The following is a 24,657-nucleotide window of genomic DNA, read 5'->3' as shown; positions in this document are numbered from 1 at the left end:
TTACTGGATTGTAGAGTTAAGAAATATTGATGAGCTAGAGAGTAGAAAGAAGAAAGTGTCTCAATGACAACATTTAAAATAGCTATAAAAATAGAACTTAATAGAGTTTTCTGGGAAGCTGTCATAAATGCTCTGCTTCTTTTAATAATTTTCTGCAAAGTCTCTCTCTTTTTCTCTCTAGTATTATATATATATTGAAAGACAGGATACATATTCTCAGTCTAAGAATTCTGTTATTCCTCTGGAGACTGAGGTGATTTTATGAATGACCTATTTTAATCTTCTGTCTCACCTAAGTGTCGTTGCCCTATATGTTGCATATTTATTGGTTGATTATACTCTGAAGGAGACAATAAGTGTTACACATTGATGATCTCCATGAGGATTTACTCTTATTTATGCAGGTTTTTTTTTTTAATGCTACAGCCTGTTTTAAGCCTAGTCCCTTTAATCCCTTGCTTACCTTTTTTATCCATTTATTTTTTCAGGTAGAAAGACAAAGTGATGCCACAGATACTATCTGTGGAACTTTCCTGGAGTTTCCCTTAGAGACATGACACTGCTGTTTTTTATCAGTGTTCAAATCTTGAACCTTGGGCTTGGTAAACTGTGTGCTATACCAGGGAAGCTAACTTCTGTCTCAGCCACCCCCACCTTTTTTTCTACAATAAAATATCAAGTAAAAATATCGTTGCAAGTTGTGTTTCCTGGCCCTATTTCTTTCAAAGAAAAGAAAGCCAGAATGCTAGGTAACTTATGGCTCTTTCATAAAAGTACTATAGCAGGTGGACGAAAGGTATTGTCTGGGGAGATGGTGTCAGAGTTGGAAATAGGACTAGAAATCCAGGTGAGGGAAGAGAGTAGCTCCCAAATATGGGAAAAACTATATAAATATCATTAACTAAAAACCCCCTTGATTTGATCTAGCACCCATATTCAGTGCAGGAGCCTGTGTAACTTCTGCCTTCCTGTAGGTCTGAGCTCGCATTTTGTGTTCATAGCTAGGAACATTTTAGGCTGCACTAACTTCAGGAACCATCTTCCTCAGTGGTAGAGGATTTTGGTTCAGTCTTCCTTCAGAGAACTGGGTAATCCCTACCATTGTTGATCCACATTGAGCACAAGGTCTTGGAGGGGCCACCAAGGGGTCCATTATATTGTTCCTGATGCAGATGACCAGTGACAGTGGACAGAGGAATCTATTAAAGGTCTAGGCCCATCATGTTTTTGTTTTTGTATTTTTCTTTCATTTTTTAAAATTTGTGATTATTATTATTTCTTTGTTAGAAAGAGATAGCCAGAAATTAAGAGGGAAGGGAGAGATAGAGAGGTAGAGAGAGACAGAGAGACACCTGCAACCCTGCTTCACCACTCGCAAAGCTTTCCACCTGCAGGTGAGGACTGGGGCTTGAACTTGGGTCATTCCACATTGTAGCATGTGCACTCAACCAGGTATGCCACCTACTTGGACCCCAAGGCCTATCATGTCTGTGTGGGAATCCTAGGACTCTAAGACTGGGGCCCCAGATGATGGGGTAGAGTGGTAGTAACCAAAAGAGACATCATTAAAATATACCCTTATCCAACTTTTGTAGTCCTTAATTTATTTGACAAGGTTAACCTGGAGTGATTGAAGGAAGTGAAATAGGAAGTAGGTGAGGATGGTATCTAGATCTAAGTAGAAACTACTTGGCAAAGTACTTTATGGTGTCTTTTCCAACTCTGACATCATCTCCCCAGAAAATATTTTTGGTCCACCTGCATGTTAGCTCTTAGGCTCAGACAAAAATTAGTAGTCATGGGTCCCTATACCTAAAATAGATCTATTGGCTTTTTCCAAAATGGAAACTCCAAATTGCATCTAACACATTCTTACTTTTAGGTTCCTGATTATTAAATAATTTGTTCTGTTCTATATCTCAATTCTTTTTCAGCCACCAAGTTGCAGATGCTACTATGATGCCAACCTGATTTCACTGGGCAGACAGTCTCACCAATGTATGCTGGAACCCCAGCTTTCCAGATCCCTGCTCCGTTAGGGAAAAAGTCAGGTTGTGAGAATGGACCAGTCAGCCTATTCCCATGTTCAGTAGAGAAGCAATTACAGAAGCCAGACCTTCCATCTTTGGAACCCAGCAATGATCCTGGGTCCATACTCCCAGAGGGATAAAAAATAGGAAAGCTTTCAAGGGAGGGAATGAGATATGGAATTCTGGGAGTGGGAATTCTCTGGAACTTGCCATTCTTATGCTATAGTCTTATCGATATTTTTTTATTTTATAAATAATTTTTAAAGTACTGTAGCATCTAAGTGCCCATAGCGTTTTGCATCTGGTTCAATTTTACGTTTTGGATGAGGAACAATATTTAAAAATAACATTTTTCTTTTTTATTTATAAAAAGGAAACGTTGACAAAACCATAGGATAAGAGGGGTACAACTCCACACAATTCTCACCACCAGAACTCCACATCCCATCACCTCCCCTGATAGCCTTCCCTAACCTTCTGGGAGTATGGACCCAAGGTCATTTTAGTATGCAGAAGGTGGAAGGTCTGGCTTCTGGAATTGCTTCCCCACTGAACATGGGTGTTGTTGGGTCAATCCATATTCCCAGCCTGTCTCTCTCTTTCCTTAGTGGGGTGGGACTCTAGGGAAACAGGGCTCCAGGACTCATTGGTGGGGTTGTCTGTCCAGGGAAGTCTGTTTGGCATCATGCTAGCAACTGGAACCTGGTGGCTGAAAAGAGAGTTAATATACAAAGCCAAACAAATTGTTGACCAATCATGAACATAAAGGCTGGAATAGTGCAGATGAAGAATTGGGGGTTGACTTCCTAACAAAGTCCCAAAACCTAGATATAGACCAGATCCCATGAGAAAGAGCATATGTTAACATGTATCCATAAATTAGGGCAAAATATATATCTGAAAGCAAAAGTACACAATAGTCTGTAGTGAGTCAGTCTGAAGTTCATAATGAAATAGTGTCTACTTAGACTTAGATATCCTCCTCACCTATTTCCTATTAAAATTCTCTCACTCACTCCCAAGCTTTCCATATCAAAGCAAGGACTGCAAAAGCTGAATAAGGGCAAGAGACTGGCATATCTTAACAATGACTCTTTAGTCAGTATCAGGCCACCCCATCAGCAGGGGCCCTATTCGGGGAGTTCTGAGATTCCCAACCAGACATGATGGGCCTAGAGCTCAAATAAATCCCTCTCTCTATTGTTACAGGTTATCTCTATCAGGAATAATAAAATAGACTCCTTTGTGGGCCGACCCCCTAGGACTTCAATTTGGATCAACGGTAGAGACTGTTCCATCCTCAGAAGGGAGGATGGACAACGTACTCTATGCTACACCTGAGGAAGATGGTTCCTGATATTGGGGCAGCTTGTAATGTTCCTATTCATGACCACAGAATGTGAACTCAGATCTACAGGGATGTAGAAGTCACATAGCCTCCAGCTGATTATGAGCCCCAGACCACATCAAATCAACGTGGTTTACAGTCAACAATACTTATACCACTTTCCCATATTAGGGAGCTACTCTCTTCCCTGATCCAGGTTTCTGGTCCTTTTTCCAGGCATGACATCATCTCCCCAGACAATAACTTGGATCCACCTGCATATCAGATTTCAGGCTCAGGGAAAAAAAAAAAACTAATATAGCCACAGGCCCTTTGGAATATAACTAAAAATAACATTTTATTGGAACTGGGGAGACAGCATAATGGTTAGGCAAATAATTTTCATGCCAAAGGCTCAAAGCTCTCAGGTTCAATCCCAAGCACCACCATAAGTCAGAGATGAGCAGGGTTCTGGTGTTTCTGTGTCTTCCTCTCTGTATCTCTCTCAGTAAAATAAAGTAAAAAAAAATATTTCTAAAGTAATGACATTGTATTCATTTTATTATTTATAGAGATGTCAAATTGTTTTAAGCATCAGTCATAAGAAGGATACATTTATTATTTATTTATTTATTTTATTAGTGATTTAATAATGATTAACAAGATTATAAGGTAACAGGGTTACAATTCAATACACTTCCCTCCACTAGAGTTTTTGGTCCCATTCCCTATTCTTTATCCCTCTGGGATTATGAAACAGAATTCTCTTGGGGTACAGAAGGTGGAAGGTCTGGCTTCTATAACTGTTTCTCTGCTGGACATGGGGCATTGATAGGTGGGTCCATACCCCCAGCTTATTTCTCCTTCTCGAGTTGGTTAGAGCTCCTGGACAACTGGTAAATTGAAATTTTTTCTTGATAATTCTAACTAAAAGAAAAAGTATTTTTTAAAGAAATGTAATAATAATGATTCATGTCCCATATCTTAAAAACACAAACTCCAATCTACAGTTGAATTGTTCTCTTTTGTTACCTTCATAGATTTAACTTTGAAGCAATAGAACTAAATGTGTACATATAGTATTAGTGTTTGAGCTCCCTGTTATTGTATTAGCAGTGAAGATTTCATGTGACATTTTTAAAATTTTCTCACTGAGAAACATAAAATAATTGGTAAAATATATTATAAATATATTGTGCACAATTAGAACTAGGACATGGTTATATATGGATTCACTGTTTAGTGGAATAGTTCGTTTCTGTATATACTTAATATATAATTTAAATGTTTACTTGCAAATATTTGTATTCTCTGCTAGTTTTTTTATTTAACTTATATTTTTGATAGTGACAGAAAGAAATCAAGAGGAGAGAAAAATAGACACCTTGAGACACCTGCTTTACCCCTTATGAAGTTCTCTCCAGCAGGCAGGGACAAACTTTAATCCTTGTGCATGTTAACTTGTGCATTCAAACAGGTGCTACCACCTGGCCCCCTTCTATAATAGTTCGATATTTTATAACAGACTGTAAATTTACAGATTGTTGAAATTTAACTTAAAAGGGTTAGGGGGCATGGCACATAAAAAGATTCACAGTGGGGAGCTGTGAACGGATTTAAACAATACAAGGTTTATTAGGGTGAAACAGGTAATAGCAAAATAAGTAGTTATCATCAGGGGTTAAGAGTAATCTAGGTCCATAAAATCTGAGTATGGTTATCAAAAGTATAGCCTCATAAGATAAACAATTATCAGCTGAGGTAAAGGTTGCTCATGGATGTAGAGGGGTCTAAATGTTTACCAGCTAGCAGAGTCACACATGTTCAGTTCCCAGGAGAAGTAGCCATGGTAGATACCTGGAGCACCTCTGTCAAGATGCTTCTGACTGGAAGAAGCAGCAGCCAAGGAGAGCAACCTGCTCCAAGTTTATGTCTTTTATACAATCCCCTTTCTGTATATCTTGATTTCATTCATATGCTAATAGTCCCAAACTCCTATTGGGGTCACAACAACAGATTATGTATAAAAATAGGTTAATTCAAAAGTGGAAGGGGAATGAAAAGCTGTGGGATAGTTAGTCTTCTAAGTATAGTTGGTATTTTTACTGATAGCTAGATAAAAAATGAATCTGTGTGTTTTCTAGAGGAATTGGACCTGGAAGTGCTGTCTAGAGTTTACCCAAACTACTTCCATAAACACACACACACACACACACACACACACACACACACACACTTCTTATAGTCAGTTTTTGCAGGGGGGATCAGGCTGTACTTCCCAGCATTCTATGTGGTAAAACAAAGAGCAAAAGCAGTGCAAGGATAGAAGACTATAGAAGCATGACCTCTCTTGTCACCTCCAAATCCAAACAAAAATTATTCAGTAACAAGGTGAATTACTTAACTCTTTTTATATATAAAAATGATATTAATGCAAAAGGAGAGACAAAACAATGATGATGAAGGGATGCATGAGATAAAAGTGGGATATTTATCATATTTCAGGCTGTGTTAATGAAGTTTGTATCCTTCGTAAGAAGTTGACTCCATGAAGTAACAGGCACTTCTGTTAATCATACTTGTGGTTTTCTTCTTGCTTCTGAATTATTCTTTTATCTATCTATCTATCTATCTATCTATTTATTTTTATTGAATACAGACAGAGAGGAACTGAGATGGGAGGGGAGATAAAGAAGGAGAAAGACAGAGAGATACCTGCAGCCCTGTTTCACCATTCATGAAGCTTCCCCCAGCCAAGTGGGGACCAGGACTTAATCCTGGATCTCTTAATCCTGGATCACTGTATGTGAACACTTAGTCAGGTGCACCACTGCCTGCCTCCTCTGAGTTATTTTTCCATAGTGCTTCTATGCTATTTTCTTTTCTTTAATTTTTTATTATCTTTATATTTATTTGATAGAGATGGCCAGAAAATGAGAAGGAAGGGAATGACAGAGAGAGAGAGAGAGAGACAGAGAGACACCTGCAACATTGCTTCACTGCTTGCAAAGCTTTCCCATTGCAGGTGGGAGCCAGGGGCTTTAACCTGGATCCTTGCACATTACAACATGTGCACTCAATCAGGTGTGCCAGTACCCAGCCCCACTATTCTATTTTTCTTTTTTTTTTTTTAATGCATACCATACTTTAATAATCAAGACAATTCAGCAGTCTGGGGGGATATATTTCAAAGTTAGCATATAACCCGTATATAACAATATTGCTGTGGTCTTTGTCATTTTTTATTTAAAAGTCCAAAATATATTATGTTCACAAAATAATACTGTGAATGTCAACCATTCTTAAGTGATATTCCTTCAAAAACACTCTACTCTATTCATACACACTAATCTACATCACTGGAAGTAACCACAGACAGTAATTCAGAGTCCCACCTCCACATAGTTTTAACTGCCCCCAGAAACTTACAGATCAAATTATTAACCTTTAAAAATGATAAAATGTTCTATAAGTCACTACAGCTACTGTGTAGTAGGGTTTTGTACTTACAGCATTAGACTTGAGACCTAAACATGGTCATACATAGCAAATGTGGATCCATATCTTCTACATGGGACTCATAATACACTTGTCTACCAGTGCCAATAGTTACAAATTATATGCTGCTATAATTCTTTCTTGATGTAGTAAAACTGAAGCATTCTTTCTCTTCAATACAATTACATTAACAATGAACCCATAAGAAACAGAATCAGCATAAGTTAATGATTCCCTTTATATATGCAGTTCAACTAATTCAAGTATTTACTATGGCATCGAAGATGAAGTAAGTAATATTTACGAGTTTGTATTTCAGGAGTTTCATACATATTCCCAGATTATCCCTTCCTTTTTTTTTTACTTTTCTTTGGAGGATATTTTGTTTATTTATTTGTTTCTGCCTTTAGAGGCATCTACTCTAGCAAGAGCACTTTCAAGTTCAATGATCCTCTAGCTACCTATATTACTATGTGTTATGTATAGCAGTTTCTCTCCTTAACAACGTAGAGTACAGGAGCAAAACAAGTCTAATCTCTATAGGGCACCCTGATACATTTCATACTGCTTTTTATTTCACATTTGATATTTCTAATTAAATGGGTATAAAAAGATGAGACTGATTGAATTAAAAAGATCAGCATTCTCTACTGTGTTCTACTTGGCTATAATTAAATTCTGTTTTTATCCTTGACTACACAACCATTCCTGGATTTTACTAGGCTCTTTATTCTTCATTAAATGATATATTCTAATAGTGGGAATACATGGAGATCCTCAATCTTATAAATAAATAAGTAAATAAATAAATAAGAAACTTTTCATGGCTCTTGAGAAGAGAGTTTTATTTAGTAGGGACCATGTCTGAAAGAATCTGGGAGGAATTTGATAATGATTAATGCTACTTCATAGCGCAGACTCAGGTAAAGAGAAGACATGGAGATGAGAGAGCCCAGAAGCAAGGGATAAAGCTAGAGGTCAACTATTCCACTGGACAAAGTTCAGCAGGAGCTACAGAAAGCAGAAAGGAGTGGTGACAACTGACCCAGCAGAAACATATTGCTACTCCAGGCTCTTAGTCTTTCTTTCTCCATCTTTTTCTCCCTCTGCATCTTTCAGCTCTCTGTCATAGAGCCCACTCCCAGTTATTTGTAGAGCAATGTCTTATTGCCATGCCTTGGTTAAGTGTTGGCAAAACTGAATTTGAGACACTTGTGATATTTGATATGAGAAAAAGAAAAACTGATATAATGGCATGTGCGTGAGGGGAATGCAGAATGAGGTACACCTCAGGACTAAGCATCAGTCTTTGCTGGTGGGAGGATCAGGGAAACTTTTTTTTTTCATTAATTGTTTTACCTTTCCTTTTTAATTTTATTAGTGATTTAATAATGACTGACAAAAGTGTGATATAAGAGAGGTACAACTCCCTCTGCCAGAGCTCCATATTCCCTCCCCTTCATTGGAAGGTTCCTATTCTTTACCCTTCTGGGTGCATGGACCAAAGATCTTTATAGGGTGCAGAAGGTGGAAGGTCTGGCATCTGTAATTGCTTCTCTGCTAGACATGTGGGTTTTCATGTGGGTCCATACCCCCAACCTATTTCTGTCTTTTCCTAGTAGGACATGGCTCTAGGAGATAGGGTAAGGTCGTCTGTCGGGCTGAGCTTCACTGACAGGAGACAGACAACCAGGGACTCATGGTTGAGCTGTACGCAGTATCTCTTTATTCATGCAGGACGCAGCGCAATCTATACCAAGCTAAGCTAAACTAACAACTAACTAAAACGAACAATGTTGTCTTTATATATACTTCCCAAGTAGGGTGTGAACAGGATGTGACGCAGAGAGGGTGGAGAGAAAAGTGACTGGTGAAAATCAGGGTGTGACAAGGAGAGGATCAGGGTGTGACAAGGAGAGGGGGTGGAGCAGGTGAGAATTCTACCACTAAACCACCAATGCCCTGGAGGGAAGGTGGTGCTTTATGTAAATGTAAAAGTGATTTACGTAAATAAACGGCAGTGGTTACGTAAATAGAATACAGTTGTTGTGTAAATAGAATGCAGTGTTAAGCAGGGGGGATTTAAACCAAATGAAACAGAAGGGGTTTTTAAAAGCAGAATTAGAAGATACCAACAGTCGTCTGCCCAGGGAAATCAAGTTGGTGTAATGGTAGCATCTGCAACTTGGTGGCTGAAAAGCATTAGGATATAAAGCAAAACAATTTGTTTATTAATCAGGAACCTAAAGGTAAAAGTATAGCAGATGAAATTTGGTGTCTTCAGGTTAAAAGGAGCTAGAAAGTCTATTTTAGGTATGTATATTCCAAGAGGCCCATGACTATACCAATTTTTGACTGAGCCCAACAGCTACCATGCAGGTGGCATCTCTAACTGGGTTACAAGTATTGTCCAGAAGGATGGTGTCAGAGTTGAGGATAGGACTAGAAAGCTATATAAGAGCAGATAGAAGCTCCCAAATATGGGAAAGGTATATAAATAGCATTAACAGTAAACCCCATTGATCTATGGTGTTTTAGGGTTTTGCAAGAGTCAGTGACTAGAAAATAGATACTTAGTTGTCTGTCTTGGGAAGGGGCAGTGGAAAAGGGGACCGTTCTGGGAAAAGTTAGTCAGGAACTGATCATAAAGCTCTTTCAAAAATATAATAATTTGGCCATTATTCTGAGGACAGTGTGGACCTGCTGAAGGAATTTAATCAAGAAGTGACATGATTAGATTTGGTTTTTCTTGAAATAACACTTTGACTGCCATGTAGAGAGGATAAAAAAGAAATGAAATTTATCAATTATTTATGAAGTTATTGAAATTAGGGAGCATTTTCACATGCATGCCCTGTTTTTATTTACTTAAGAAACTTTAAAGAGATTTAAACTTCTGTTTTGTAACTTAAAAAATATATATAGTTAACACAAATAAAAATGGGAGCAGGAGCAACCAGGTAAAATTATTTTATAGCAGTTTTCCCCATAAGTCTCCAGTCACTTTTTATAACACTAAAATGATTAGTATCTCTTATAGATTTATTCTAAAAAAATCAAGAGAAGTCAACTTTCCCTTAGTTTTTTTTTTTTTAATCTGCAATGAAATTGAATCTACATAAGCACTTACATAGTGGTTTTCCAAGGCTTGAATAATACCTTTAATTATAGAGTCATCCATGGTTGGTTTAAATCAAATATATGTTATCCTGTCTGACTTTGATCTGAGTTGTAACTTTAAGGCCCCTAACTAACAGGCGACCATTTCTTATTTTAAGGTCTTCTGTGAATACTACTGAGATAAGAGTAACTATAAGGGACTGCTACTATGAATTTGGAGGTTCAAGCTTCTTTTCTTTGCAAGACCAGTTACAGAGTCAGCGTTTGACTCTGCTTCCTCAAAAGATTAGTTCATAACACAGAATTATCACATAATTTATCACAGCCAGCACTCGGGTCTCAAGTGAACTCACAAAAAGTTTGGGGAGGATAAATGACAGGTAGATTGAATACAAGCTAAGGAAGAGGCCTGGATAATAAGAGAATACCATTCTAAATTTAGTGATATTTTAGCTTTCTCAGCATTATTTGGGTATTAATCTTTTGACTGCATTTAATATAGTTTTATAAATGCACTTTTATGTATTATCTCTTTACCTTTGTGGTTTTTTTTTTTTTTGCAAAATACATATATCATCATTTGGCAACTAAGAATCATGAGGTACAAAGATACTAAACAACTTATTCAAAGCATACAAATAATAACAGCAATAATTTGTCTTACTTTACATCTTACCACCTTTCACCCACCAAGCTGCAGAAGCTACTCTGATTCTATCCTGACTTCCCTAGGCAAACAAACTCGCCAATGTGCCCTGAAGTCTCACCTCTCCAGAGCCCTACCCCACTAGGGAAAGACAGAAACAGACTGGGGGTATAGATCAACTTAACGATGCCCATGTCCAGTGGAGAAGCAATTAGAGAAGCCAGAACCACCACCTTCTGTACCCCATGAAGGATTTTGGTCCATATTTACAGAGGAATAAAGACTAGGGAAGTTTACAATGGAAGGTATGGGACACAGAACTCTGGTGGTGGGAATTGTATGAAATTATACTCTGGTTATGTTATAATCCTGTTAATCATTTTTAAATCACTAACAAAAATTATAAAATAGCAGTCATGATAGTGCTTCAACTTCCCAATGTTAGTCACTCTGTCATGATAAAAACACATTGGGATATAATCATTATGTTCTGCAACAACTTACAAAAACGACCAAAGGCTACTTTCAAACAATCTAATTGGTTATATTTCTGTTTAATCCTCTGTAAAGCTCAGTTTGCCTAAATGATTTTCAAAGCAATTCACAAAGTATTATTTTGGCATTAACCATATATACAGTAGCACATCCAATGCTGAGGATAAAATTTGGGCACCTTGGGTAATGAAAGCCTGATGTACTACTAGTTAAGCTCTTTCCTCAGCTACAGTCAGAGAATTTGATGTCTCCATTTTCTCATTTTTCTCTGGATTGTTTTGGTGAGTCTTTATCTTTTGGGATTCCAGATAAACTTCTCTACAGTTTGCTCTATTTCTTGAAAAAGTTCATAGTGAGTTTAATAGGAATTGCATTTAATATGGATATTCTTTTTGGTAATATGTTCATTTTAATTATGTTAATTCTTCCAATCCCTGAGCACTGGTTATCTTTCTATATTTTTGTATCTTCTTTTATTTCTTTTGTAATGATTGATAGTTTATTAGTTCTATGTCAGCTTTGTTAAACCTATGCCTAGATATCTGTTGTATTTATCTATTTATTTATTTTTGCTTCCAGGGTTATTGCTGGGGCTTGGTGCCTGCTCCTGGAGGCTATTTTTTTTCCCTTTTGCTGCCCTTGTTATCGTTGTTGTTGCTATTATTGTTGTTATTGCTGTTGTTGTTGTTGTTGGATAGGACAGAGAGAAATCAAGAGAGGAGGGAAAGACAGAGAGGAGAGAAAGACACTTGCAGACCTGCTTCACCACTTGTGAAGCAACCCGCCTATAGGTGAGGAGCCAGGTGCTCGACCGGTATCCTTACACCATTCCTTGGCTTTGAGCCATATACACTTAACCCGCTGCCGGCCCCATACCTGATTATGTTTTATAATACGGTAAATGTGACTTATTTTCTTTTGTGGTGGTGGTAGTGGTGGGGTGAATTATTGGTTTCTTTTTTATTCTTGTTTATTACTTATATGTAGGAAAGTCTTTTATCTGTTGAAAATTAGATAACATTATTTTTGTTACAAGACATTTGGAATGATTATTCTCCAGGTTTATAATTTATAAAATAACAGTCATAAAGTTGATGTTCAAGAAATCATATCCACATGCAAAAAGGAATTAAAATACAAAGGCAATAATAACAATAACAAATATTTATTGAATTGCATTAGTCCAGGTATAAAGTAGCTCACAACAAAATTATGAGTTGAGTTCTACAAGCTAGGAGTTAGCTCACCCAGTAGAGTATATTATATTGTATTTTAATTTAATTTAATTTAATTTTATGTATAAAAAGGAAACACTGACAAAACCATAGGATAAGAGGGGTAGAACTCCACACAATTCCCACCACCAAAACTCCACATCCCATCTCCTCCCTTGATAGCTTTCCCATTCCTCAAACTTCTAGGAGTATGGACTCAAAGTCTTTGTGGGATGCAGAAGATGGAAGATGTGGCTTCTGTAATTGCTGAAAATGGGCAATTAAAAGTTGATCCATACTCCTAACCCACCTCTCTCTTTCCCTATTGTGGCGGGGTTCTGCGGAATCAGAGCTCCAGGACACATTGCAGGGGTTGTCTGTCCAGGGAAGTCTGGTTGGCACCATGCTAGCATATGGAACATGATGACTGAAATGAGAGTTGACATATAAAGCCAAAATTGTTGACTAATCATAAACCTAAGGGCTGGAGTAGTGCAGATGAAAAATTGGGGAATTGGAGGGGTCTCCATTTTGTAGATAGCTGGTAGACATATCATAGTTATATTCCAAAGGGCCTGTGGCTATATTAGTTTTTTTTTTATTTCTTTGTTTTTTGTTTTTTCCCTGAGACTGAAATCTGATATTCAGATGGATCCAACTTATTTTCTGGGGAGATGATGCCAAGGCTGGAAAAAAACAAAACAGAAAGATGGATCAGGGAAGAGAGTAACTCCCTAATATGGGAAAGTGTATACATATTGTTGACTGTAAATCCCATTGATTTGATGCAGTCTAGGGCCCATATTCAGCTTAGGATCCTATGTGACCTCTGCAACCCTGTAGATCTGAGCTCACATTCTGTGGTCATTAATAGGAACATTACATGCTGCCCCAATTTCAGGACCCATCTTCCTCAGATGTAGCATAGCGTATGTTGTCCAGACTCTCTTCGGAGGATGGAACATTCTCTTCCAAGTTGAGGGCAAGGTCCTATGGGGCCCCAGAAAGGGGTTTGTTTTGTTGTTCCTGATATAGATGACCAGTAACAATAGAGAGAGGGATTTATTTGAGGTCTAGACCTATCATGTCTGTTAAGGAATCTCAGGACTCCCCGAATAGGGCCCCAGCTGATGGGGTGACCTGATAGTGACTAAAGAGTCATCGTTAAAGTATGCCAGTCTCTTGCCCTTATTCAGCTTTTGCATTCCTTTATTTGATAAGGTTAGCTTGGGAATGAGTGAGGGAAGTATAATAGGACATAGGTGAGGAGGTTATCTAAGTCTAAGTAGACACTATTTCATTATGAACTTCAAACTGACTCACTGCAGACTATTGTGTACTTTTGCTTTCAGGTATATATTTTGCCCTAATTTATGGATACATGTGAATATATGCCCTATCTCATGGGACCTGGTCTATATCTGGGTTTTGGGACTTTGTTAGGAAGTGAACCACCTGGACTGGAATTATAGAATCCTATGAAAGGAAAGGTCTCACCCAGGTAATGAGGCTGAAGGGTTGACATTCCATGCTGCACGTCTTTGAACACAATCTGAAGTGAAGCTTGCTGAGGTGGTACTGGTTGTGTTGATTAGGCTGGGATCAGCAGATGTAATATCCTTTGGTATGAATTGATAGAAGCATGCAGGAAAGTGAGCCCCACACTAGAGGTTCCAGGACTGGGGAAATATATGCTCTATAGAGGAAGTAGAAGTTTCCTCCTGTCTTAGGGTTTAAGAAGGCAATGGATAGCTATTGTTATATTCACATTATTTGGCAATTTTGTTAACTTTGAAATATCCCTTTGTTAGGATTTGCTATATCATATAATAATTTATGTCCATTGACATTTGCTATATCACCATAATTTATGTCCATTGACATTATTTGTATATTGTTGTGCCACCAGTTGCTTCTGTTCTCCCTGGTCTAAGCTTTTAAGAGTCAGCCTATCAAAGAGTCAGCCTGTGGTCTGTGCATTAAAAAGTCTGATACATTCAATCAATTTTCAAAAGACTGTGTCCCACCTCCCCACCCCTTACCCCATGAAGCTGAACATCCACCCTCACGCTCAACCCAGGGTTTTTAACTGGTGCCCTACTCCAAATTCAGTCAAATCCTGCTTTGAGTTTCCCTCTCTGTTCTACTTTCTCAACTTCAGTTTATGAGTGGGATCATCTCATACTTGTCTTTATCTTTCTGACTTATCTCACTAAGCATAATTCCTTCCAGCTCCATCCAAGATGGGTCAGAGAAAGTGAGTTCATTGTTCATGATAACTGCATAGTATTCCATAGTGTATATATACCACAGCTTTTATCAGCCACTCAATTGTTGGGTACCTGGGTTGCTTCCAGATTTTATCTATTAGGAATTGTGCTGCTACGAACGTAGGCATGCACATATCTTTTTGGTTGGGGGTTATGGAGTCTGTGAAGTATATCCCTAGGAGAGGAATTACTTGGTCATATGGAAGGTCCATGTCTAGCCTTGTGAGAGTTCTCCAGACTGCTCTCCACAGAGGTTAGACAAATTTATATTCCCAACAGCAGTGCAGAAGTGTTCCTCTATCCCCACAGCCTCTCCAGCATTTCTTCCTTCTGTCCTTCTTGATGTATGCCATTCTCACAGGGGTGAGGTGGTATCTCAATGCTGTCTTTATTTGCATTTCTCCAACATTCTGTGACCGGGAGGAATTTTTCATGTGTTTGCTAGCTTTTTGGATCTCTTCTGTAGTGAATTTTCTGTTCATATCCTCTGCCCATTTTTGGATGGTGTCATTTACTTTTTTGTTGCTAAGTTTGCTGAGCTCTTTGTATATTTTAGCTATTAGTCTCTTGTCTAATGTATGGCATGTGGAGATTTTCTAACATTCTGTGAGGGGTCTCTTTATGTGACAGTTTCTTTGGATGTGCAGAAATTTTTCAATTTGATGTGGTCCCATTGATTTGTTTCTACTTTAGTCTTCCTTGCAATTGGGTTTGTATCGTCAATCTATATTCCTTTGATTTCTTTTTCTTGCCTGATTGATATGGCAAGAACTCCAATATGATCTTGAAGAGTAATGGTGATAATGGGTAGCCCTGTTTAGGCCCTGATCTGAGGGGGAATGCTTTCAACTTCTGAACATGGAGTATGATGTTAGCTGTAGGTTTGCTATATGGGCTCCACTATCTTGAGGTTATTTCCAGTCCAATCCCATTTTTGTAGTGTTTTGAGCATGAATGGGTGTTGGATTTTCTCAAAGGCTTTATCTACATCTATTGAGATAATGATGTGGTTTTTGGATTTGCTTTTATTGATGTGGTGAATGACAGTGATTGACTTATGTATGTTAAACCAGAGTTGCATTCCTGGGATAAATCCCAGTTGGTCATGATGAACAATCTTTTTGATATACTGCTGCATCCATTGGCCAGGACCTTGTTTAATATTAATATCTGGCTATAGGTTTGTCAATCTTGTTTAATTTTTCAAAGAACAAACATTTGGCTTCATTGATCTATTCTATGGTTCTCTTATTTTCGATGTTTATTTCTGTTCTAGTTTTAGTGATTTCTGTCCTTCTGGTTGTTTTAGTTTTCCTTTCTTCCTCTTCCTCTAAGTTCTTAAGGCATGCAATAAGGTCATTTATTTGAGCTTTTTCTTGCTTTCTAATGTGTGATTGTATGGCTATGAGTTGTCCTTTCAGTACTGCTTTAGCTATGTCCCAAATATTTTGATAGCTTGTGTCTTCATTTTCATTTGCTTCCAGGAACATTTGAATTTCTTCCATGAGTGTCTCTCTGACCCAGCAATTCTTAAGCATCATGTTGTTGAATTTCCAAATTTTGTGCCTTTTAATAATTTTCTGTTAGTTGTTGAATATTAGCTTTACTCCACTGTTGTCTAAGAAGATGTTTGGGATTATTTCAATGTTCCTAAATTTGTTAATACTGTCTATGCTGTGAGGATTTGAAAAGAATGTGTATTTCAGTTTTGGGAGGGTGAGGAACTCTGAAAATGTCCAGAAGGTCTAGTCGGTCCATCTCTTCATTTGATTTTTTTTTTTTGTCTTTGTTTTTCTATGCTTTGTTGATCTTTCTATGTGAAAGAGAGGGGTGTTAAAGTCTCCCACTATTATTGTATTTGTATTGATGTATTTTTTTTGTAGTTCTTTCAGTAGGTGTTTAACGTATTTAGAAGGTCCCTCATTGGGTGCTTAGATTTTAATAATTGTTAAATCTTCTTCATTTATTGATCCTCTAATCATTATGTAATGACCTTGCCTATCTTTTATTACTTCATTTAATTTAAAGTCAATGGTGTCAGAGATGAAAATGGCTGTTTGTGCCCCTTTTTTGTGGTCCATTAGCCCATATAAAAGTTTTCCATCCTTGCACATTAAGGCTGTGTTTGTCTTTTTGGGTCAGATGGGATTTTCGAAAGCAGCATATGGCTGAGTTATATTTTCTGATATAACTCAATATATATCCATCCTCCCACTCTGTGCATTTTAATGGGTAAGTTTAAGTCATTAACATTTATAGATATTATGGATTTAATGTATTGTACTGCCATTATTCAATAGTGTTTTCTTTGCTCTTATATATGGTTAGTATTATGATGATGTTCTTGTTTATAAGAGGTCTTTTAGAACCTCTTTCAGGGCAGGCTTGGTGATAGTTGTCTCCTTTAACTGTTGCCTGTCTGAGAAGGATTTGATCCTTCAATCTAGGTTGAATGAAAGTCTAGCAGGATATATTATCCCTGGTTGAAACCCTTTTTCATTCAGAGCTTGATAGGTATCTTGCCACTCTCTTCTGGATTTTAGAGTTTGAGTGGAGAAATCTGCTGATAGTCTTATGGGTTTTCCCCTGTATGTGACCTTTTGTTTTTCTCTGACAGCGTTTAAGATTGTTTCTTTATCCTTACTTATTTTCATGGTAATTATGATGTGTCTAGGTGTCTTTAGGTCTGTGTTCATTCTGTTTGGAACTCTCTGGGCCTCTTGAATCTTAATGTCCTTTCTGTTGTTTAGGTCTGGGAAGTTTTCTTCTATAATTTTCTCTAGAATGTTTACTTCCCCTTCCTCTCTTTCTCCCCCTGGTAGGCCAATTATATAAATGTTACTTCTTTTGAGATCATCCCATATGTCTCTACTGTTGTTTTCAGTGCCTCTCAATCTCTTTTTGAGCTCTTTTACCTCTTTCTTAGTTTTCTCTAGCTCATCCTCTGTCTGTCTAATTCTGTTTTCTGTTTCTGCTAGTCTGCTTTCCCTTCCCTCTGCTTCTTTTTTTCAGGTCAATTATAGTATTAAGTTGTTCTGCTAATTTGGCCTTTTGGCTCAGCTACTTCAGCTTTCAGTTCTCTAATTACCTCGAGGTAGCTAGCGTTTTCCCTGAGGGTCTCATTTATTGTTTCCCTAATTCTGATAGCCCTTCCTCCATAGTTGTCTTCATTTCTGTTATAATTTGATTTATTATTGCTTCCATCTTTTTCTTATCTATGGTTACTTCAGACTGATTTGGAATTTCTTCTGGGCTCCTGTCCTGATTTATTGTGGTAGCCATTTTATTTGTTCTTGATTTAACCTTTTTTTTTTTTATTGATGTGGTTTTTATTTTTCAGTTCTGTCATTCTTCAGTTGTTGTGTTTTGAGTACAAGCCACACTATACTAATGTCCTTTCACAAATGCTGTCAGAGACCTCAGAAATTACAACAACAGCAACTGAGGCAAGGATTAATGCAGTTCAACTATTACCAGTTAGCCAAACAGCACCACCAGTCCAAGAAAAAATAGGAACCAAAACCAAATGAAAAAGAAAGATAAAGGAAAAAGGGGGAGAATAAGAATAGACAATTATGCAAATCTACTGCCCACTGTAAATTCTAGGGATAGCAAAAAAAGGAAGTAGAAAAGAGAGACATGCACACACACAGAGAGTCCACTCTGAGTCAGATTTCTTCCACAAAATAATTCCCAAATGAGTATCAGTGAATTCAGAAAGCAAAAGAAGGAAGAAAAGAAAAAGAGAAAGAAAAACAGAGAGAGAGAGAGAAGTGAAAGGAAAGATTTTTTTTGTCTGTTTGTTTTTTAATTAGATAAAAGAAGAGAAAAAGGAAAGTGGAGCAAAGAGGGAGAGAGAAACAATTTCCTCTAACAGTGCATAGGGCCGCCTGTCACCTATCAACTGAAACATCAACAACATTTGATTTTGGTAAACTTGAAGAAGGAGGGAAAAGGGGCACATGTATATAATAATAGTAATATAAAATAAAATATAGTAAAAAATCCTAACAGTCAGTCTGCTGCTTAGACTGCTCCAGATTGGCTGCAGGTAGCCTGAGCAAAGACAGCCAATTATAAGAAATATATATATATATATATATATATATATATATATATATATATATATAACCTCCAGTTAGACTTTCCCAAACAGGGCTGAGGCTCTGTTTAGTTAGGTATTTTCTCACTCAAATATTGCTCCAGCCACCTAAAAAAAGAGAAGGAAACAAAAAGAAAAAGGCTTGGAATGACATCCCTGGTGAGTCAGGAATCTTGTTAAAGAAAATCGCTCAGCAGGAAGCCTGCCTACTAGGAGCAGCTGCCCAGCCCCTGGGGTCTGTTTTTGGGGTGGGAGAAGGAATGAGTTCAGAAATAATCAAGCAAAATAGATTTTCCTTTGTTTGTCCTTTTGGCTTCCCTTTGTCAGCCCAAGAGTGAGTTATGGTACCCTATATGTCACCCTGACCAGCTCCTGTTCACCCTCCTACAGAAGGCCCAGTATCCTACCCTATCCAGAGAATCCCAGGTTGTCAGCTGCTTCTGTTTTGGAGCTCATGGCAGCTATTGTTTCCAAGTTGCCATCTTGGCCTCTCCCGGTAGAGTATATTCTTACTTTATCACTTGCAAAGACTTCGGTTTGAGACCTTGGTAAGCATGTGTGAACACCATATCAAAGTAAGATTCATGAATGATAGAGTGGTGCTGCGATACTTCTTATTCTTCTCCCTCTATTTCTCTCCCTCCCACTGGCTATCTCTCTCACCCACTCTTCTATCTAAAAAAGAATCTTCTGGGAATGGTAGCATCATGCTGCAAAATAATAAAATATAGATAAATTAAAATAAGAAATTGAAACCTAGAGATTTTAAGTACATTACCAAAAGCATAAAGCTAGTAGGTGTTAAAGATAAATTCTTAACTAGTTACCAAAAAATCTGCTTTCTATTGCATTTTTCCTTCCTTAGAGGAATCCATCTCATTCACACAATGTCTGGAAAAAACTAGAAAATTCTTGGGTCATAGGTTGGATGCATCAGAATTAACTAAGGAAAATTGACAAAAAATAATATTCTTTAATATGATCATGAGATTTCTAGCTTTCTTTTTTGGTTATATGGTAGGTTAGTTGATAGATTTGTGCATTTTGAACCATCCCTGTTTCCCAAGGATGAATCTCACTTATTCTTAGTGCATTATTTTCTTAATTTGTTGTTGGATTCAGTTTACCAAGATCTTGTTCAGGATGTTTGCATCAGTGTTCCTTAAAGATGAGATTTATAATTTACTTATTTTTGCAGTCTTTCCCTGCTTTGGCAATGAGAGTGATGTTAGCCTCATAGAATGTGTTTGAGAAGTGCTTGCCCCTCTTTAATTTTCTGGGATAGTTTGAGGAGAATCAGTATTGTATCTTCTTTGAACATCTTCTATAAAATTCATTAATAAAGCTGTTTGGACCTGGGTTATTATTCCTGAGAAAATTCTGTATGGCATATATGAGGATAGGAGAAACAAAGCCAGATGCCAGGACCCTGAGATCCAACACATATCAGGGTTGAGAGAAAATAACTTCAGTCACCATACTGCTTATCTGAAGAATCTGGAGGGACAGCACCTAGGCACCTCCAGATGGGAGAATGTCAAGTGTGCCCATCATCAAAACTCTAGGCAGAATATTTATTGAGGGGAGGGGTCGTGGAAGCAGAAGCTGCCGCAGGAGAAAAAAAAAAAAAAAAGAATATTTATTGATAAAATTATATCACATCAAAAGAAACAGGAATATCAAAGATGCTTTCAGGTAAAAAAATTCAGAAGCAATTGTCAAGGCACAAATTATTTCAAACTATGGGAAACATCAAGAATGTGTTAAACCTTGATTACAGTTATCTTTGTCTGAATGTCATTAGTTCGGTGCAATTTTCTGATACCTCAAGAAATATTCAAGTCACTCTACTATGTACAAACCCCAAGCCCTTCAGGGAAGGAGCCAAAGGTCAAACCTATGGATAAATGGATTTTTCAGGATTTGTAGGCCTGTGGGGTAATATTCTTAACTCTTGACACTTCTCATCCTCTGTCTTAAAGGGAAGGGAGTTATAACAAAAGGATTGCCTGGAGCATTACTACTGGGCACCTGTTAACAATCACCGAGGCATGTTTTGCGAACACAGAGACTTTAGGTAAAATCAATAGAATTTCTAACCACAAATAACTAAGAATCCAGGATCAGAAAACTTACTCAACAATTTGTGAGTAAGTTTCTGAATCAATTTTTGTACTGTTGCTTGGTCTGCACAAGCTATCTATTTCTTGGTTAGTATTGGCAAATTGGATGATTCTAGGAATGCATCCATTTCATCTAGGTTTTCCAATTTATTTGCATTGAGATGTATATAATATCCATGCATGATTCTTTTATCTCTCCCTGTCTTTAGTTGTTGATTTATCTCTTTCACTCCTGAGTGTTTTCTCTCTTTTTCTTTTTATGAGTTTGGCCAGTGGATTATCTTATTTTATTTATTCTCTGAAGAACTAGTTTTTGATTTTATTAAATTTTTGAATTGACTTTCTGGTTTGTATTTCATTAATTTATGTTTTGACTTTGATTATTTATTTTCATGTGTGTTTCTGATGGTAGTGGGATGATAGCTGACCTCTTGAAGTACTAGCCGGTAATTTAACCAAGTGTAATCTACCATAGAGACTATTACATACTTTATCCAAGCTTAAAATCTGGCAGTAGCTCTTGATTCCTATTTTTCTTGACTCCCCAGTAAGACTTTCTTTTATATTATTATTATTATTATTATTATTATTATTATTATTATTATTATTATTATTTGCCTCCAGAGTCATCAGTGGGCCTCTGTACCTGCACTACAAATCCACTGCTCTGTGGGACCATTTTTTTCCATTTTATTGGACAGGATAGAGAGAAATTGAGAGAGGAGGGAGAGAGGGAGAGAGAAAGATAGACACCTACAGACCTGCTTCACTGCTTGAGAAGTGACCTCCCTGTATGTGGAGAGTGGGCATCGGTCTTTGCTCAGGCCCTTGCACGTCCTACTATTTGCACTTAACCAGATGCAACAACTGCCAGGCCATAAGTCTTACTTATATTACCTTCTACAACCTATTGTAAATCCATGACTATTTCTCTTGCCATTACCATAGTCCAGATTGCCATCACAGATGCGTCCACTTACAGCAGCTGTCTTTCTTGCCTTTCCATAATGTGTTCTCCCCATATATGTCAGAGTGTGAGCCCATTACTTCCTAACTAAACAACTCTAGGACTTTCTACATTGAAAATGAAATCTAAATTCCTTTGCATTGCCCAAAGGCCTGTTCAGCTCTCTAACTTTATCTTATCCCCTATTCCCCCTAATTTATTACACTATAGAGCAGTGGTCCTCAACTGGAGACTTAGCACCTTTACAAGGCACTTCACAATCTTGGAGACATATTTAGTTGCCACAACTGGGAGGTTGCTACTGGAGTGTAATCATCAGGGGGCAGGAAAGCTGCTAGGATGCTTCTCATGCACAGTGCAATCCCAAGACAGTGGCTGATTTAGACAAAGTATGACATGTCTTTTATCTGTGACATAATATACAATTCACTTTATCCCAACAGCATTAAAAATAAATGGTTTTTACACATTAAAAGCTATGGGGAGTTTTTATTACTTCAAGGTATTCTTATGTGTTACACATTATTTAAAATTATATAATATGTGACTGTAATATATCCTATTTTATGAAATAATAGAGTAACTCCAGATATTGAACTGTTTTTGTTGTTGATCAGTTGGGTGACTTGTTGCTGGGTTGGTTGTTTAGTTGGTTGGCTTTTTATTGGAACAAGGGTATTTTAAAATGTACTGAGAGGACTGGGCATTGGTGTACCTGGTTGAGCACAAATGTTATAATATGCAAAGACCCAGGATCAATCTCCTGTTCTTCAGCTTCAGTATTGGTATAGTAGTGCTGCAGGTGTCTTTCTTTCTGTTTCCTTTTCTATCTTTCCCTTCCCTCTCAATTTCTCTCTGCCTTAAGGACAACTATTGCTATGGAATTCGCTATATCATCAGACTATAAATGTTGGGGGTGGATTTGCCACTGATGTTTACTTATTCTGAGGCTCAGTTATCTTGTCCTTTCAACTCTATTTAGTGATTATTGGCATGAATTCAGATTCCATCAACTCTAAAGTGGATTTATCTTCAGATTCTGATTAGTGTGGGGACATACCCCTAAATATAAATTGTGATTTTTCCAGCAAATATATGTTTGTACCAGTTTCTTTTTCTGTTACTTTTTGCCCTCATTACTTAACCATTGGCAGTTTGCAGAAAGAAAATAGCCATATTTAGCATAGCATTTTTTTTCTGGCTCAAATGAGAGCAGAAAACAGAGACACAAATATGCATACACACACATATGTGTGCATCAACTGGTACCATGGTTTGAGATATATGTGACCCATTGCAAAAAAATGAAAGACAGCCAAAAAAAGTTTATATATATACATTTTACCAGTTCTGCCTTTGGGCTCAAAAATGCCATATGAGATAAGATTCCTTGAGAGTTTGATTGAGGTATAACTGAAAAGTGTAAAATAACCAGGACAGGCAACAGTTGATTATTTTTGTTGAGTTTGCATACCACTCTCAGATGAGTATTTTCAGGACTCTTAACTGTGAAAGCCATTGACATTCTAGGCTATAATCAAGGTAGCTAAATGTAGAATATTTTTTAAGTACCTATGTCATACTTTGAAATACACACACAATTTTGTTTCCTGCTTGGAGTATGGACCAATGTTCTTTTTGGGGTGCAGAAGGTAGGAAGTACTGGCTTCTATAATTGCTTTTCTATTGAACATGGTCTATGAGAGGTTGAAATGAACCCCCAGCCTCTTTCTATCTTTCCCTAGTGGGGTAGGGCTCTGGAGAGGTGAGGTTCCAAGAAACATTGATGAGGTCTTCTGCCTAGGGATGTTCAGATGGACTCATAGTAGCACCTGCAATTTGGTGGCTGAAAGACACTAAGATGGGAAACAAGATCAAATAAACAGTAATTAAAAATTAGGGATAGAGCAGGTGAGAATCGGGATTTTAGGGTGGAAAGAAGTGAGGAATTCTGTTAGTTATGTTCTTAGGGGCTCATGTCTTTAGTTATCATTGTTTGAGCTTGATAGGACTAGAAATATCTGAGAAACAGTAATCAGAATTCAGAATAGAACTAGAAATCCAGATTATGGCAGAGTAGCTCTCAAACTTGAAGGAAATATATAAATGCAATTCACTTTTTTACCACAGCAATCTGATCTGGGGCCCACATTTAGTATAGGAGCATGTGTAACCTCTGAGTCCCTGTCAGACTGAGCTCAGAGTCATGGTCACAGACAGGAATATTCTAGGCTATACTCATTTCAGGACCAGTCTTCCTAGAGTAGCAGAGGAGGCTGAAAGCATCTCTCTTCACAGAGTGGGGCAGTCCTGGGTGAAGCATTTTATTGCACTAAGGATAACACAGTAAAAAATATGTATGTCTTCTGTATTCATATATATATATATACATAACTTGACTGTAAAAATATACTGGGTTGTTGGTTTTGGTGCATTTTTGCATAGAAAAACATAGGAGCATACAACATAAAACTTTTCTGACAACCCAACATATTAATTTTAGAACCCCTTAGTCATAGCAATTAGGAATGTTTTCTAGCTGTTTTTGCTTCTTGTATCATGTATCTCATTTGGTCATAATTCTAGTAGATAAATACCATGTTTTGTGGTTATATTCATGATATTTATTGACTAGTAGCATGCTATATGTCAGACATTTGTTATGTGGTTATGATTATAAAGTTAGAACTCTTACTGAACTAACAAATTGTATGGTTCTGGTACAAGATGACGGAAAAGGACTTAAGTTGGCAATGAGTGTTCTGTTAGATAGCAATCATTGGGAAATGAGAAATTGTACTCATGTGTCAATAACTGTACCATAAACCATTAACCCCCCCAATGAAATCATAAAAAGTATATATA

Source organism: Erinaceus europaeus, chromosome 3 (genome assembly GCF_950295315.1).
Source record: "Erinaceus europaeus chromosome 3, mEriEur2.1, whole genome shotgun sequence".
Taxonomy (NCBI): domain Eukaryota; kingdom Metazoa; phylum Chordata; class Mammalia; order Eulipotyphla; family Erinaceidae; genus Erinaceus; species Erinaceus europaeus.
The sequence above is the reverse complement of the archived record's forward strand: the minus strand, read 5'-3'. Positions refer to the sequence as shown.